General features: G+C 40.7%; 1 protein-coding gene, 1 long non-coding RNA gene and 1 pseudogene across 2 annotated transcripts in view; 2 read left to right on the top strand and 1 right to left on the bottom strand.

Annotated features, from left to right (window-relative positions):
• Nucleotides 1-13,611, top strand: part of LOC147583611 (uncharacterized) — a 60,471-nt gene extending 46,860 nt beyond the window's left edge. The window contains exon 3 of the long non-coding RNA XR_015248395.1: nucleotides 12,900-13,611. This is a non-coding gene — a long non-coding RNA (uncharacterized LOC147583611). The remainder of the gene's footprint in view (nucleotides 1-12,899) is intronic.
• PRKAR2A (protein kinase cAMP-dependent type II regulatory subunit alpha) overlaps nucleotides 1-14,754 on the bottom strand; it is a 113,135-nt gene that overhangs the window by 92,754 nt on the left and 5,627 nt on the right. The window lies entirely within an intron of this gene.
• LOC112852447 (small ribosomal subunit protein uS10 pseudogene) lies at nucleotides 11,499-11,982 on the top strand (annotated as a pseudogene).

Here is a 14,754-nt window from a genome sequence, read left to right as displayed (position 1 = left end):
GCCACTAAACACAGTCACTTATTCTGAAATAACCATTGCCAGACACAACCCCTGCCTCATGTGTACTAGTAGATGTGATATCTCTCTGCTCCTAAAGTGCCCACTGACTAAAAAGATCCATCTTTAACCCAATGCCATTGTCCAAGACTCAAAGAAGACAGCTCCATTTCAGGGGCTGAGCACTCCTTCTCTATCATAACACACAAAAACCCCATATGTCTACTACATCACACTAAAATCTCCTAAGAGTGGAGACAGGGACTTCCCTGCCACCTTTTGTCTAGCACAACCTTGGCACACATAGACACTAAATATAAATGGACTGAATGAATTATTCCTATCATCCAGGCTGAAAAGGACTAAAAGCCAAATCTCCTTTCTGATGTATATATCCTCGCACCAACTCACATATGGCCACCAATTTAAGTAGAATTGTAGAAGGAATATAAAACTATTCTGACACCAATTGGTGGATTTCAATACAATTCTGATGTTAACCACCCAGAGTAGCATCAAAATCCACAGTTAAAGAACATGGTCCCTAACAAGACTGCCCCTGCCTCAGATGCAACTACACTTTGGGAGTCGCCAGGACAATCATATTTCTGACCTACTGGCTACAAATTCAGAGGTTCCCACAACTCAGGTATGATTTGTTAGAACAACTCACAGGACCCCAGAAAGCACTATACTTACAATTTTATTATAAAGGATACAAATCAGGGCTAGCCAAATGAAGAAATATACAGGATAAGGTCTGGAAGAGTCCTGAACACAAAGTTTTCCATGCCCTCTGGAATCAGGGCACATCACCCTCCTAGAATATAAACGTGTTCACCAAAAAGGAAGCTCCACTAAGCTTTAGAGTTCAAAGGTTTTTTTCAGGGTTTTATTCCATATTCATGATTGAATCCTGGGCCACATGATTTTAAACTCAATCCCCAGCCCCACTTTTCCCCAGAGGTCAGACTGGCTCAAAGTCCCAATCCTCTAACTATATGGCTGGTCCTTCTGGTAACCAGGCCCCATTCTGAATTATCGCATTAACATTAACTCAGGTGTGATCCAAGGAACTCATGAATAAGAAAGACACTCCATCCCTTGGGAAAGTCTAAGAATTTTGGAAGGCACAAAGGCCAAGCACATTCTTTATTACACAACAAAAACAAACTGCTAAAATTCTCTCGCCAACTTACAAAAATAAAGACAAATGTAAAGATATCTAAGACCACAGATGCTCACTCATTTTAGGAGCATTAAATCCCATTCTCATTTATTAGCCTTTCAGATACCACTCATCTAGTAGACTACACACCATTAAAAAAAATTTTTTTATACGTTAAATTTAACTATATTCCAAGAGTTATCTAGTGATTGCAACAAAACTCTATAACATCACCAACCAGATCGGGCTCCTCTTTCTCTTTTGTGTAGTTGAGAGTTGGCCTGGTAATGGCAAGACAAATCACCTCCTTGTTAATAATAATGGAATCACCAAACAAAAGAGCCTCAATAATTTTTCCCAAAGGAGCCATCAAGACTGTGGCAAAAGGTGACAAGTATGCCTATTTATGGTATGAAACAAATCTTCCTCTAATCATAATTTTACTTTTCTTTAAAAATACTGGATGTCTTGGGGCACCTGGGTGGATTGGTCGGTTAAGCGTCCGATTTCGGCTCAGATCATGATCGTGCAGTTCCTGAGTTCGAGCCCCGCATCGGGCTCTGTGCTGACAGCTCAGAGCCTGGAGACTGCTTGGGATTCTGTGTCTGTGTCTCCCTCTCTCTCTGCCCCTCCCCGGCTTGGGCTCATGCACGCTCTCTCTCTAAGATAAACATTAAAAAATTTTTTTTAATAAAAATAAAAATACTGGATGTCTCAAAAAATGGAAATGCTTTAATTGTAACATTGCAAACTGAACAGTAATTCTCCCGCCACTGGTTTAGCCAAAAACTTTTTGTCCAAATTTGAACATCATTAATCATTGTCTTCACACATAGTATCTTGTGGGGGTATCACATCTTAAAACTGTTTCTAACAACCTCCCAGGCAGGTATTAGGGCTTGGACTGAGAAAAACTCAAGGCATCTATTTTTTTTATTTTAATTCATTTAAGTGGAACCCTAAATGCAAAATAAATAATAGAAGCTAAAAGTTTTAGTTACTGGGCTGTGAACACTCCCCCCCCCCTTTTTTTTTTAACTCCAAAGAATCATAAACTAAGTTTTACACCTAAGAGGAAAAATGACATGAGAAAAACTCATTTTGAAGATACGATATACAAGAACAGTCCTAGCCGACCACATATTTCTAGAGACAAAATAGCTGTGCCAACACCTATTTTAGTCTGGAGCCACATCATCCAAAATTATTACAAAAAGATTTAATGAGCAAAATGTTTCCCCTATTATTTCCCTCAAGTTGCTTTTTATTTGAAGGGGAAGCCTTGATCCATTTTTACTGAGGAAACATTTAATCTTGAAATAATATCTCATCCTTCACCAGAACTGTAAACTAAGGCTATTCTGTGCTACAGGTGATGAAAACAAGCTCCTCACAGTCTCCAGAATGGGCACATATGCCCAACTTGTCCTTACCTACATATTACACACTGGTGTCCTCAAATGCATTTGGTTCTTCAAATGAGGACATTTCAAAGCTGCCCGTAGATTACTAAAAATACTTTAAAGCTGAGGTTTTTTTATTTAATGTTTATTTATTTATTTTTGAGAGAGAGAGGGAGAGAGAGAGGAGACACAGAATCCAAAGCAGGCTACAGGCTCCGAGCTGTCAGCACTGAGTGCCACATGGGGCTCGAACTCACGAACCATGAGATCATGACCTGAGCCGAAGTCGGACACTTAACCGACTGAGCCACCCAGGAGCCCACTAAAGCTCAGTTTTTTGTATTAATGCTAGCGTAAATCTTTTGTGTTCTGTGAATAAGTGTCCTCTAATTATTTTTTTAATAATCCTATTTCCTTAGTAAGGGCCGCCATGCAAAAAGAGGCTGCTTTTTCTCTTGTACGGTATTTGGAAAATTATTTCTTCCACACAATTCATTCTCATAGCTGCTTTCAAAAAGAGCAGTAGGGTTCTTTCTCAGTTTGACTAAAAGCTTGGAAGAAGGAAGAAGGCCACACATCTTTTAGACGCACAAATGAAATGGGTTCCTAAGGAGCAGTAACCCCACATTCTCACACCCAGGAAGCTGCTGAGTGCCACGCCCCACCCTCACCTGCCTCACAGGGAATACAGGCCACAGGAGCCTCACCAGAGTCACAGATATGTTCATTACCATGTGATAAAAACAGGACTTAACGTATCTCTCAAAGAGGAAAACTAGGCAGAGGAGCAGTGTGTGATTCATAGTACTGTGTAGCTCACTTCTCTAACTGGAAACTATTCTGTTCTTTTCTATAATAAAAACAGTGTGTGAGCAGATCACTGAGGGACATCATTCTTTTTCTAAAACTGAGAATATTTTAACAGTAAGTATTAGAAGCAGGGCTTAAAAAAAAACACTTAAAATTCAGTATTCTCAAGTATCTCCATTAAAAAAAACTAATCCAAGGATAATTCAATCACCTCACTGCGGATTTAAAATATCTGGCTATTTCCAGAAACCACAATGTGAAAGTTAGTTAGTGATTTCCTCATTATCATAATTGCTTCCTAAGTATTTTCATTATAATAGTGACCTTTTAGTTTCTTTCATTTTTTTAACACAGTAAGAAGTTTATAAGAGCAACATATGGAAAATTCCCAATAGCTCATCATTTCTCATCAGATAGTGAAAAGTTGTGAGACTTGAAAGAAGTTCAAAGGGGGACTAGGTGGTTCAGTTGGTTAAGCGTCCAACTTCGACTCAAGTCATGATCTCACGACTTGTGGGTTCCAGCCACACAACAGGCTCTGTGCTGACGGCTCGGAGGCTGGAGCCTGCTTTGGATTCTGTGTCTCCCTCTTTCTTTGCCCCTTCTCCACTCATGCTCTGTCTCTCCCTGTCTAAAAGTAAATAAACATTAAAAAAAAAAAATTTATGGGGCTCCTGGGTGGCTCAGTCAGTTGAGCGTTCAACTTCAGCTCAGGTCATGATCTCACAGTTGTCTAGTTCAAGTCCTGCATCGGGCTCTGTGCTGACAGCTCAGAACCTGGAGCCTGCTTCATATTCTCTCTCTCTCCCTCTCTCTCTGCCCCTCCCCTGCTCGCACTCTGTCTCTCTCTCCCTCAAAATAAATAAACATTAAAAATATATATTTTTTTTTAATTTATAAGGGCACCTGGGTGGCTCAGTCAGTTAAGTGTCTGACTTCGGCTCAGGTCATGATCTCATGGTTCGTGAGTTCGAGCCCCACGTTGGGCTCTGTGCTGACATCTCAGAGCCTGGAGCCTGCTTCGGATTCTATGTCTCTCTGCCTCTCTCCTGCTGGCACTCTGTCTCTCTTTCAAAGAGTAAATAAACATTAATTTTTTTTTTAATTTTATTAAAAAAATAAAAAGAACTAAGTTCCAATAAGCTGTCTTTTCATTAATTTCTAATTAAAAGATTTTGTATGAAGAAGTTGTTATTTTTTAAAAAGAACCTTCCCCCAAATAAAGTCTGCATTATAGCAATCTTTAAAAAAAAAAAAATGCAGAAGCACCTGGGTAGTTAACTGACCTCGGTCAGTTAAGCGTCCAGCTCTTGATTTTGGCTCAGGTCATGATCCCACGGTTCGTGAGTTTGAGCCCCACATCAGGCTCTGTGCTGGAAGTGCAGCACCTGCTTGGGATCCTTCTACCTCTCTTTCTCTCTGCCCCTCCCCTGCTCACTCTCGTGCACGAGTGGAACAAGCTCTCTCAAAATATATAAACATTTTTTTTAAATGCATTTATTTCTCTTTCATGGATCCATGGTATTAAAAATAGCCAACAGACAGATAAGCTTAGAAAAATCAATAACAACACGTTTCAAGAGATAATTTTCCCTTCTTAAACATTCACCTCTATGAGATTCAACTGGTAAAAGACAAGGCCTTTAAGTAAAATCTTAAATTATCTTTTAAATTAAATAAAGGCAAATAACATTCCTTTCCACTCTCTGAATAGATGTCCCCAGTTTCTGTTCTCACCCACCCAGCCTTAAGGCCTTCTTGCATCAGCTGCCTTCACTGGCTCCTTTCCTCTGACAGGAACATGCTAGGGGGGACTATGTCTTACCAATAACAAAAACCTTCCTTCACACCCACCTCTCTTTCAAGCTATCACTGGTTCTTTCTTCACTTCTTCAAAATGGACTCCTCATTCCTTATGTGCATCTTCTGCAGCCATCTGCTGTCACACACTCCCAGTGTTGCTGCCACCAGACCTCTTCCACCACAACTCCACTTGGAGCCTCTACCCCTGTGCAGTGTATGCAGTTTTTTTGTTCTTTTTTGTAACGCAAGCGACTGACTTAAACACTGATTAGGCATTCACTTCAAAGAGGCATCTACTTCAAGAGGGCTATCTTGAATAAACACATTGCCAGCCACTTAATTAGATAAAAAGCCAGGCTGCCTTCCCTCACTGAGGCTCCTTTGTTTTAGAGATCTTGGTTGATTCTGATAAATGATTTGGAACACTTGTTTTTTCTCCTTCTATGTTTTAAATTCCCCAGTAAAGAGTGAGCTGGAAAACCCTAGGCCCCTACCCTCAACTCCCAATAAAAGCAGAATCCTGGGCCTGTGTGTGCTCCTGCTCTCACTCCCAGGCATGTGCACTCTCCCCCCACCCCTCCCCGGCTAACCACCCTCAACGTCCTCGCTGTGTGGCTCCACGTGTGCTGTGTAATTTCCACATCCTGTAAATAATAAACCTTTATTTCTTCAAAGTTTCCTGATGGTTATTGCTGAAGGGTGTCTTGCAATTATAATAAGCACAAGGGCCAGTCCAACCACAGCACAGGCTGTGACCAGCACGTAACACCCTGAGAATTACAGCTGAGTGCAACCACTTCAACACCAGCCTTACCTCTGCTGACCTCTCCATTGCTTCCAACACCACTGACTGACCAGTCCCTTCTGCTCCTCCCGTATCTGTGCTCCCCCAGTGTACTCTGTGATGCCAGTCTCCAAAATCAGCTGTCAAAAACTCACTCATTAAGTATCCATTATGGACCAAGTGTAAGCTAAGCACTGGAGACAAAGAATAAGACAGCTTCCCATCCTCAAGGAGCTTCTGTTCTACTGATAGAGAAACAACAAAAAGCAAAGGAGAATTCTAGATCATTACTAGAGTTCTAATGTAACTACCTGGGGTGCTATTAATCTCAACAACAAAAAGACCCACTCTAAGCAGGACAATTTGAAAAGCCTCTCTGAAGCTGAATCCTAAGAGAAGAGGAGCCAGCTTGTCAGAGCCAGGAAAGAAAGATTCAGGAAGGGCCCACAGCAATCATACAGTAATTAGGGAGAGTGAGGCAAATGTAGAAATAAGCTTAGCAAGCAAGGATGGGTAGGGCTAGAGAGAAAAGGTAGAGAGAAAGACTGGGACAAAATCCTGCAGGATTGTGTAGACCAGGGAAGATATGTAGATTTCATTCCATTTGCAATGAGGGGATTTAAACTGAAGAATGATACGATCTGATCTCCATTAAAAAAAGTATCTCTGGCTACTAGCTGGAAAATGGACTAGAGAGGACAAGGTGCTCTTTTGGGGTAGGGATCCATAAAAAGCAGATGGGGTATGACACTCAAAGCATAGCAACAAAAGAAAAAAAATAGACAAATTGAACTTTATCAGAATTTAAAACTTGTGTTCTTCAAGAATGTAAAAAGACAACTCACAAAATAGGGAAAAACATTTGCAAATTACATATTGGGTAAGACACTGGTATCTGAAATATGTAAAAAACTCGTACATCTCAACAACAAAGACAACCCAATTTAAAAACGGACAAAGGAGCTGAATAGACATTTTTCCAAAGAAAATATACAAATGGACAAGCACATAAAAGATGTTCAACATTTTTAGTCATTAGGGAAATGCAAATGAAAACCATAAGATACATTTCACACCCACTAGGATGACAATAATCAAAAAGACAAGTGTGGCAATGACATGGAGAAATTGAAATCCAAGTACACTGGCAAGAAGGTAAAATGGTTAAGCCACTGTAGAAGAGAGTTTGGCATCTCCTCCAAAAGCTAAACACAGATTGTTATATGAGCCCACAATTCTACTCATGGGTATATATACCCAAAAGAACTAAAAACAGGTACTCAAACAAGGAAATGCACAGGTATGCAATAGCAGCACTATTCACAATAGCCAAATGGTAGAAAATGCCCAAATGTCCATCAACCAATTAACAGATAAACGAATTACAGTACATACACATAATGGAATACTATTCAGCAATAAAAAAGAATGAAGTATTGATTGATACATGCTACAATACAGATGAACCTTGAAAACACAATGCCAAGAGGAAGGGGCAGACATAAAAGATCACATATTGTATGACTCCATTTATATGAAATGTCCAAAACAGGCAAACCTACAGAAACAGAATGCAGACTGGTGGCTGTCAGGGGTGGGAGGAGGCAGGAGGAGGAAATGGGTACAAACTGTTTAATGGAGGATTATCACTTACTTGGGAGTGACAGAAATGTTTCAGAACAAGACAAAGGTGGTTATTATACAATATAGTTAAGTGTATTAAATGCTAATGAATTGTTCACTGTAAATTGATGAACTTTGGGGCATTTGGGTGGCTCAGGTGGTTAATCATCTGGCTCTTGATTTCAGCTCAGGTCATAATCTCCTAGCTCGTGAGAGTGAGCCCCGCATTGGGCTCTGTGCTGACAGCTCAGAGCCTACTTGGGATTCTCTCTCTCTCTCCTTCTCTGCCCCTCTCCTACTCATTCTCTCTCTCTTTCAGAATAAATAAACATTTAAAAATAAATAAATAAGGGGGCCACCTGGATGACTCAGTCAGTTGAGTGTCTTGACTTCGGCTCAGGTCACGATCTTGCGGTTCTGAGTTCAAGCCCCGTATCAGGCTCACTGCTGTTCGCCTGTCAGCACAGAGCCCACTTTGGATCCTCTGTCCCCCTCTCTCTGCCCCTCCCTGCTTGCGCTCCCCCAAAACTAAATAAATATTTTAAAAATAAATAAATGATGAATTTTATGTTACATGAATTTCACTCAAATTATTTTAATTATTTTTTTAATCTTTATTTTGAGAGAGAGACAGAGTGCGAGCAGGGGAGCAGCTGAGGGGAGGGAGACACAGAATCAGAAGCAGGCTCCACGCCTTGAGCTGTCAGCGCAGAGCCCCACGCGAGGCTTGAACTCACGAACCATGAGGTCATGACCTGAGCCAAAGTCGGATACTCAACCCACTGAGCCACCCAGGAGCCCCTCAAATTATTTGTTTAAAAAGACAATAATGGGGCCTCTGGGTGGCTCAGTTTGTGAGTTCCAGCCCTGCATCAGGTTCTGTGCTGACAGCTCAGAGCCTGGAGCCTGCTTTGGATTCTGTGTCTCCCTTTCTCTCTGCCCCTCCCCCGCTCGTGCTCATTCTCTCTCTCTCTCTCTCTCTCTCTCTTTCAAAAATAAACATTTAAAAACTTATAAACAAGCAAGCAAATAAATAAAAAAATAAGACAAGAGGATGTGGAGAAACTACATCCACATGAGGGTCTCATTCTCACCCTAAATCTTGTCTTAAATCTTGGCATTTACCCATACTTTTTAAACACAAATGTTAGGGGTCCCTGAGTGGCTCGGTCACTAAGCATCAACTTCGGCTTAGGTCACGAGTCCCACATCGGGTGAACATGAGCCCCACTTTGGATGAGCACAGCCCCACTTCGGGTGATGAGCACAAAACATGAGCCCCAGGTGAGCCCTGCTTCTCTCTCTCTCTCCCTCTCTGCCCCTGGTGGGATTCTCCTTCTCTCCCTCTCTCACTTGTGCCCTCTCTCTCAAAAAACAAAAAAACAGAATGTCTGTCAGAGGTCCCAGGATCAGTGTGGCTGAGGGAGCATGTTGATGAGGCAGGCTGAGGGCAAAACACAAGCTAGCACCATCCCCCCTCCCAGTGGGACAGGTGTCCTATACTTTGGACACTCCCGGCTACCCCAAAACAAGAAAGGACAAAAAACAAATGGTTAAACTGATAAGGGACTCCACCAGTTTACCCAAAAAAGGCAATCCCATCAACAGCCTAAAGTCCAGGAACTCCCTACTGTCTTAATGTTAATGCTTTGCTAGAGGGAAAAACAACCTTAACTTGACAATAGCTGAGCCTCCAGTAAGTTTTTAGCATGTGAAAATCTCTTTGGAAACTCCCTCTTGACTTAATCTCCCCAGACTCCATAAAACAGTCACCACCACCCCCCACTTACAGTGCAGCTCTTTCTGCCCATGGTCCTGTCCCCATGCTTTAATAAGATTACCTTTTTGCACGAAAGACGTCTTCAAAAATTCTTTCTTGGCAGTCTGCTCCAGACCCCATGAACCCCATCATCACCTCCAAAACTTCATCACTGTCACAGCCTTATTCTCTTCAAACTGGATAGGACAGCCTCATCCACTCCCATATCACACTGATGGCTCCTCACACCTCTCACGTAGCCTTGACCTGTCTTCCAGTTCCAGGCCTGTGATAACCATCCTACTGGCTATTTCTTTTCTTTTTTTTTTTTTTTTTAAGTTTATTCATTTATTTTAAGAGAGAGCACGAGTGGGGTAGGGGCAGAGAGAGAGGGAGAGAATTCCAAGCAGGCTCCACACTGTCAATGAAGAGCCTGATGGGCGCTCCAACTCACAAACTGAAGACATGATCTGAGCCAAGATCAAGAGTCGATGCTCAACTGACTGAGCCACCCAGGAACTCAGGCCTGCTGGCTATTTCTACCAGGCCATCCCGCAAGCCTTTCAAATTCATGCAGTAGGTCCAACTCTGTCTTCCCCTTGAGAGGAAAGGAAGGAAGAGGAGAGGAGAGAGCAGAGGGGAGGGAGAAAGATTAATTTTGAAATTTCCCAGTGTGATACTGTGATATAATAATATTTACTTGGTCTTTGGCCCTGGTTCCTTGCACAGAGCCCCTAAAACCCTTGGAATTTCCTAAGTGATTGAGAGGAATGTCTTTGGTTATTCATAATAAGGCCCTTTCAACCACACCTAAGCTTATGCTAATGAGATGACTAGTTACTAGAGGAACCAACCAGGTGATTGGAACTTTCAGTCCCTAGACCAAGAGGGAGGGGAGAAGGGCTTTGAATTGAGCTCATCACCAATGACCAACGATTTAATCAACCATGCCTACATAACAGAACTTCCAGAAAACCTAAATAAATGGGTTCAGAGCTTCCAGGTTGAACACACTGAGGTGCTGGAAGGGTGGTATGCTCAGAGAGGGCACAGAAGCTCTGTGCCCCTTCCCATATACCTTGCCTTATGTATCTCTTCCATTTGGTTGTTCCTGACTTGTATTCTTTCTAATAAACTGGTAACAGTAAGTAAAGCATTTTCCTAAGTTGTGTGAGCCATTCTAGCAAATTATCAAACTCCAGGAGGGGGTCATGGAAACCCCCAAATTTATAGATGGTCTGTTAGAAGTATAGGAGGCCAGGACTTGTGATTAGCATCTGAAGTATGGGGGCCATCTTGTGGAACTGAGCCTTTAACTTGTGAGGTCTGCACTAACTCCAGGTAGTGTCAGAAGGGCTATAAGAACAGAAACAACAGCTTTTCTTTATCTAGTATCTTTATTAACAGCACCATCCCTCTGGTATTCCAAAGTAATACCAGGTTCACCCCAGATATGGTGTGAGGAGGAGTAAATCTTGACTCTCCTCTCTCTCTCACCTTCCAAAAGCTATGAGTCAGGGCAACTGGCTGGCTCAGTCAGTAGAGCGTGTGACCCTTGATCTTGGGGTCCTGAGTTTGAGCTCCACACTGGGGGTAGAGATTACTTAAAAAAAACTAAAACAAAAGCAAGGAGTAATTCTTACCAATTCAGTTAAAGTAAGTATCTGAAGTATACAGCCCTACATGAAACATGAGCAAACATTAGATGAAGATGAACATTCAACCTTCCTACAATGAGTAAAACTGAAATTAAAACATTGAGAAAAAATTTCTCCAAATTAGTACTTTTTAAAGAATTTTAATACCTTGTGCTATCAATGGCACAGCAAATTTGGTATTCACATATGTTGCTGATGACGGTGTATACTGATTGGAACAATCCTTCTGAAAAGCATATGACTATACTTATTAAATGACCAAAAAAAGTACATTTTGACCTAATAATTATATTTCTATCAATCTATTCTAGGGGAATAAGCCAAAAATTTTAAAAAGGCTTATGCAATCTTTGAGGAAGACATGGTCACAGCTGCAGTGGAGCTTGGGGTGCTGGCTCCTGCTCTTGACTCACTGCTGTTGGCTCTCCCAGAGGAACAATTCTGTCAGGAAGCTGAGCTGCAGCCCTGGCTCTTAAATATAACAGAATAATCACCCCGGGAACCAGAGGTAGTGATTCACCAAACTACAGTTACCCTAACCAGCCACAATGTAAAACCTCTGAGAAGGTTATGTGCTGACTTGAAGCAAAAGAAAAGAACCTCAAAATGGATGCAACAGTTCAGATGCCTAACAAGACTCTGAGAATCACTACTTAGAAAACTCCTTGTGGTGATGGTAGTAAGACTTGGGATCTTTTTCAGATGAGGATCCACAAGCATCTCACTGACCTGCACAGTCCTTCTGAGATTGTTAAACAGATTACTTCCATCTGAGCCAGGAACTGAGGATGAAGTCATCAATGCCAATGCTTAAATTAATTACTTTAATAAATTATCAAAACCCATATACATAAAAAAGTTCATGCAAGCAAACATCTGGAGGTAACCTAAAAGGAGAATAATTAAGTAGAGTATAATATATTCACTTAATTTACAAAATGCAGCAAGAAATTATTATGACAACAAAATACCAGCAAACTACATCCAGCAGTATATCAAAAGGATTATACCTTAAAATGTGACCCAGTGGGATTTATCCCAAAAATGCAAGGGTGGTTCAACATACAAAAATCAATCAGTGTAGTATACAACATTAAAAGATGAAAGGAAAAAGCTACATCATCTCAACTGAAGCACAAAAAACATCTAACAAAATTCAATACCCTTTCATGATAAAATCACTCAACAACCAGGAATTAAAGGGAATTTCCTCAACATGGTGAACAGCATTTATTAAAAACAAAAACAAACAAACAAAAAAACACAACTAACATCTTACTCAATGGTAAAAGACTGAAAAATTTCCCGCTAGATCAGGAAGAAGACAAGGATGCCTTGTCGATTCACATCTATTCAGCATAGTACTGAAAGTCCTAGCCAGAGCAATTAGGCAAGAAAAATAAATAAAAGGCAATCAAAATGAAAGGGAACAAACAAAACTATTCACAGATTACATGACCTTACATACAGAAAACTCTAAAAAATCCACAGGTTTCAGGGTACAAGACAACACACAAAAAAACCAGCTGTAGCTGTATATACTAACAATCAACATTCTGATGATTAAATAAAAAAACAGGCCTCTTTTTAAAAAACGTTTATTTATTTTGCAAAAGGGGGTGGGGAGGGGCAGAGAGAGAGAGAGAGAGGGAGACAGAGAATCCCAAGTAGGCTCCATGCTCAGCATGGAATCCAACATAGGACTCAATCCCATGACCTTGGGATCATAACCTGAGCTAAAATCAAGAGCCAGATGCTTAACTGAACTTAGCCACCAGGTGCCCCAGAAAACAGGCTTTTTGGCAGAAATGGAAAAACTGATCACAAAATTCATATTGAATTGCCAGGAGCCTCAAAAACCTAAAATAATCTTTTTTTTTTTTCTTTTAAGTAGGTTCCCACCCACCATGGAGCCCAACATGAGACTTTAACTCACAACTCGGAGACCAACACCTGAGCTAACATCAAGAGTTGGCACCAACTGAGCCACCCAGGTGCTCCCCCAAAACACTTTTACTTATTATTATTTTTTAATGTTTATTTATTTTTTGAGAGAAAGAGGGAGACAGAGCATGAGCGGGGGAGGGTCAGAGAGCGAGGGAGACACAGAATCTGAAGCAGGCTCCAGGCTCTGAGCTGTCAGCACAGAGCCTGACATGGGACTTGAACTCACGGACCATGAGATCATGACATGAGCCAAAGTCGGATTTAGCTTAACCAACTGAGCCACCCAGAAGCCTCGTCAAAAACAACCTTTAAAAAGAAGAACAAAATAGTGGTGTTGGTTGCACAAAATAATGAATGTATTCAATGCCCCTGAATTTTATACTTTAAAATGGTAAAATAATAAATTTTATGTATAGTCTATCACAATAAAAAAATTCATTATGACAACACAGTAGAGAAATTTTTAAACGCCTATAACCTTTTCTATTAAAAATAAAGAATAAGACAAGAAAGGGGTGCCTAGGTGGCTCAGTCAGTTAGGTGTCCTACTTTGGCTCAGGTCATGATCTCATGGTTTGGGAGTTTGGGCCCCTCATCAGGCTCTGTGCTTACAGTTCAGAGCCTGGAGTGTGCTTTGGATTCCATGTTGCCCCTCTCTCTGTCCCTGTCCCCTCCCCCCCTCACCTTCCACCCTCCACCCCCCCCTCAAAAAAAAAAAAGCATAAATAGGTATGTGTATGAGCAGAAAAGTTTTGATTTTGAAGATCCAGGTTCAAGGCAGTAAAAATGCTCAGGAAAAGAATTGTTCACTGAGGCAAAAAAGTTAACAAACTAAATTCTGGAGATCATAAGCCATCATTTAGAGGGCAGAGAGGCCAAGTGGTGGACGGAGAGCCAGGTGAATGAAGACACAGCTGCCAAGAGGAAGAGAATTTCAAGAGAGGGTGGTTCAACAGTGTCAAAATCCTGCTGAGAGATCCAGATATGTGAACTGCAGGAATATTATTATTAAGCAATTCCAAAAAAGTTCTGCTAATGTTGTTTGGACCAACTCCTATGTTATGTGGTCTATGCTGTACAGTAAAAATGCTGGGGAAAAATCCTAAAAAATCCACTAAAGAAACTACTAGAACTAGTAAACAAGCCCAGCAAGGTTGCAAGAAACAAGGTCACTATTTTTAAAAATTAACTATTTGTACACACCTGCAATGAGCAATGTGAAAATGAAATTTAGAAAACAATTCCATTTACAATAACATCAAAAGGAATGAATTACTTAGGAATAAATTTAACAAAAGTGCAAAACCTATACTCTGAAAACTACAAAACATTGTTCTCTTTAAAAATTAAAGAGGGTCTAAACAAATGGAAAGACATCCCATATTCATAGATTTAGATGACCTAATAATGTTAAGATGGCAATACTTTCCAAATTAATCTACAAATTCAATGCAATCTCTATCAAAATCCCAGTTGCTTTCCTTACAGAAATTGACAGGCTAATTCTAAAATTCATATAGAAATTCAAGGAACTACAAAAGCCAAAACAATTTTGAAAAAGAGCAGAGTTGGAGAACTAACACTTGCTGATTCCAAAATTACTACAAATCTTACCAATCAGTGTAGTAGTGGGATATGACAGATACACAGATCAGTAGAACAGAATGGAGTTAGAAACAATGACATACCACAGTCAATTGACTTCCAACAAAAGTATGAAGACAATTAAATGGGGGAAAAACCATCTTTTAATGAATGGTGTTGGAACACCTGGATAACCACATGCAAAAGAATGAAGTACC

The sequence above is a fragment of the Puma concolor genome, chromosome A2, assembly GCF_028749965.1.
Source record: "Puma concolor isolate L17-30 chromosome A2, mPumCon1.1.hap2, whole genome shotgun sequence".
In the NCBI taxonomy this organism is placed as follows: Eukaryota; Metazoa; Chordata; class Mammalia; order Carnivora; family Felidae; genus Puma; species Puma concolor.
Note: the sequence above shows the minus strand (reverse complement) of the source record. Positions and strands in the feature narration are given on the sequence as shown.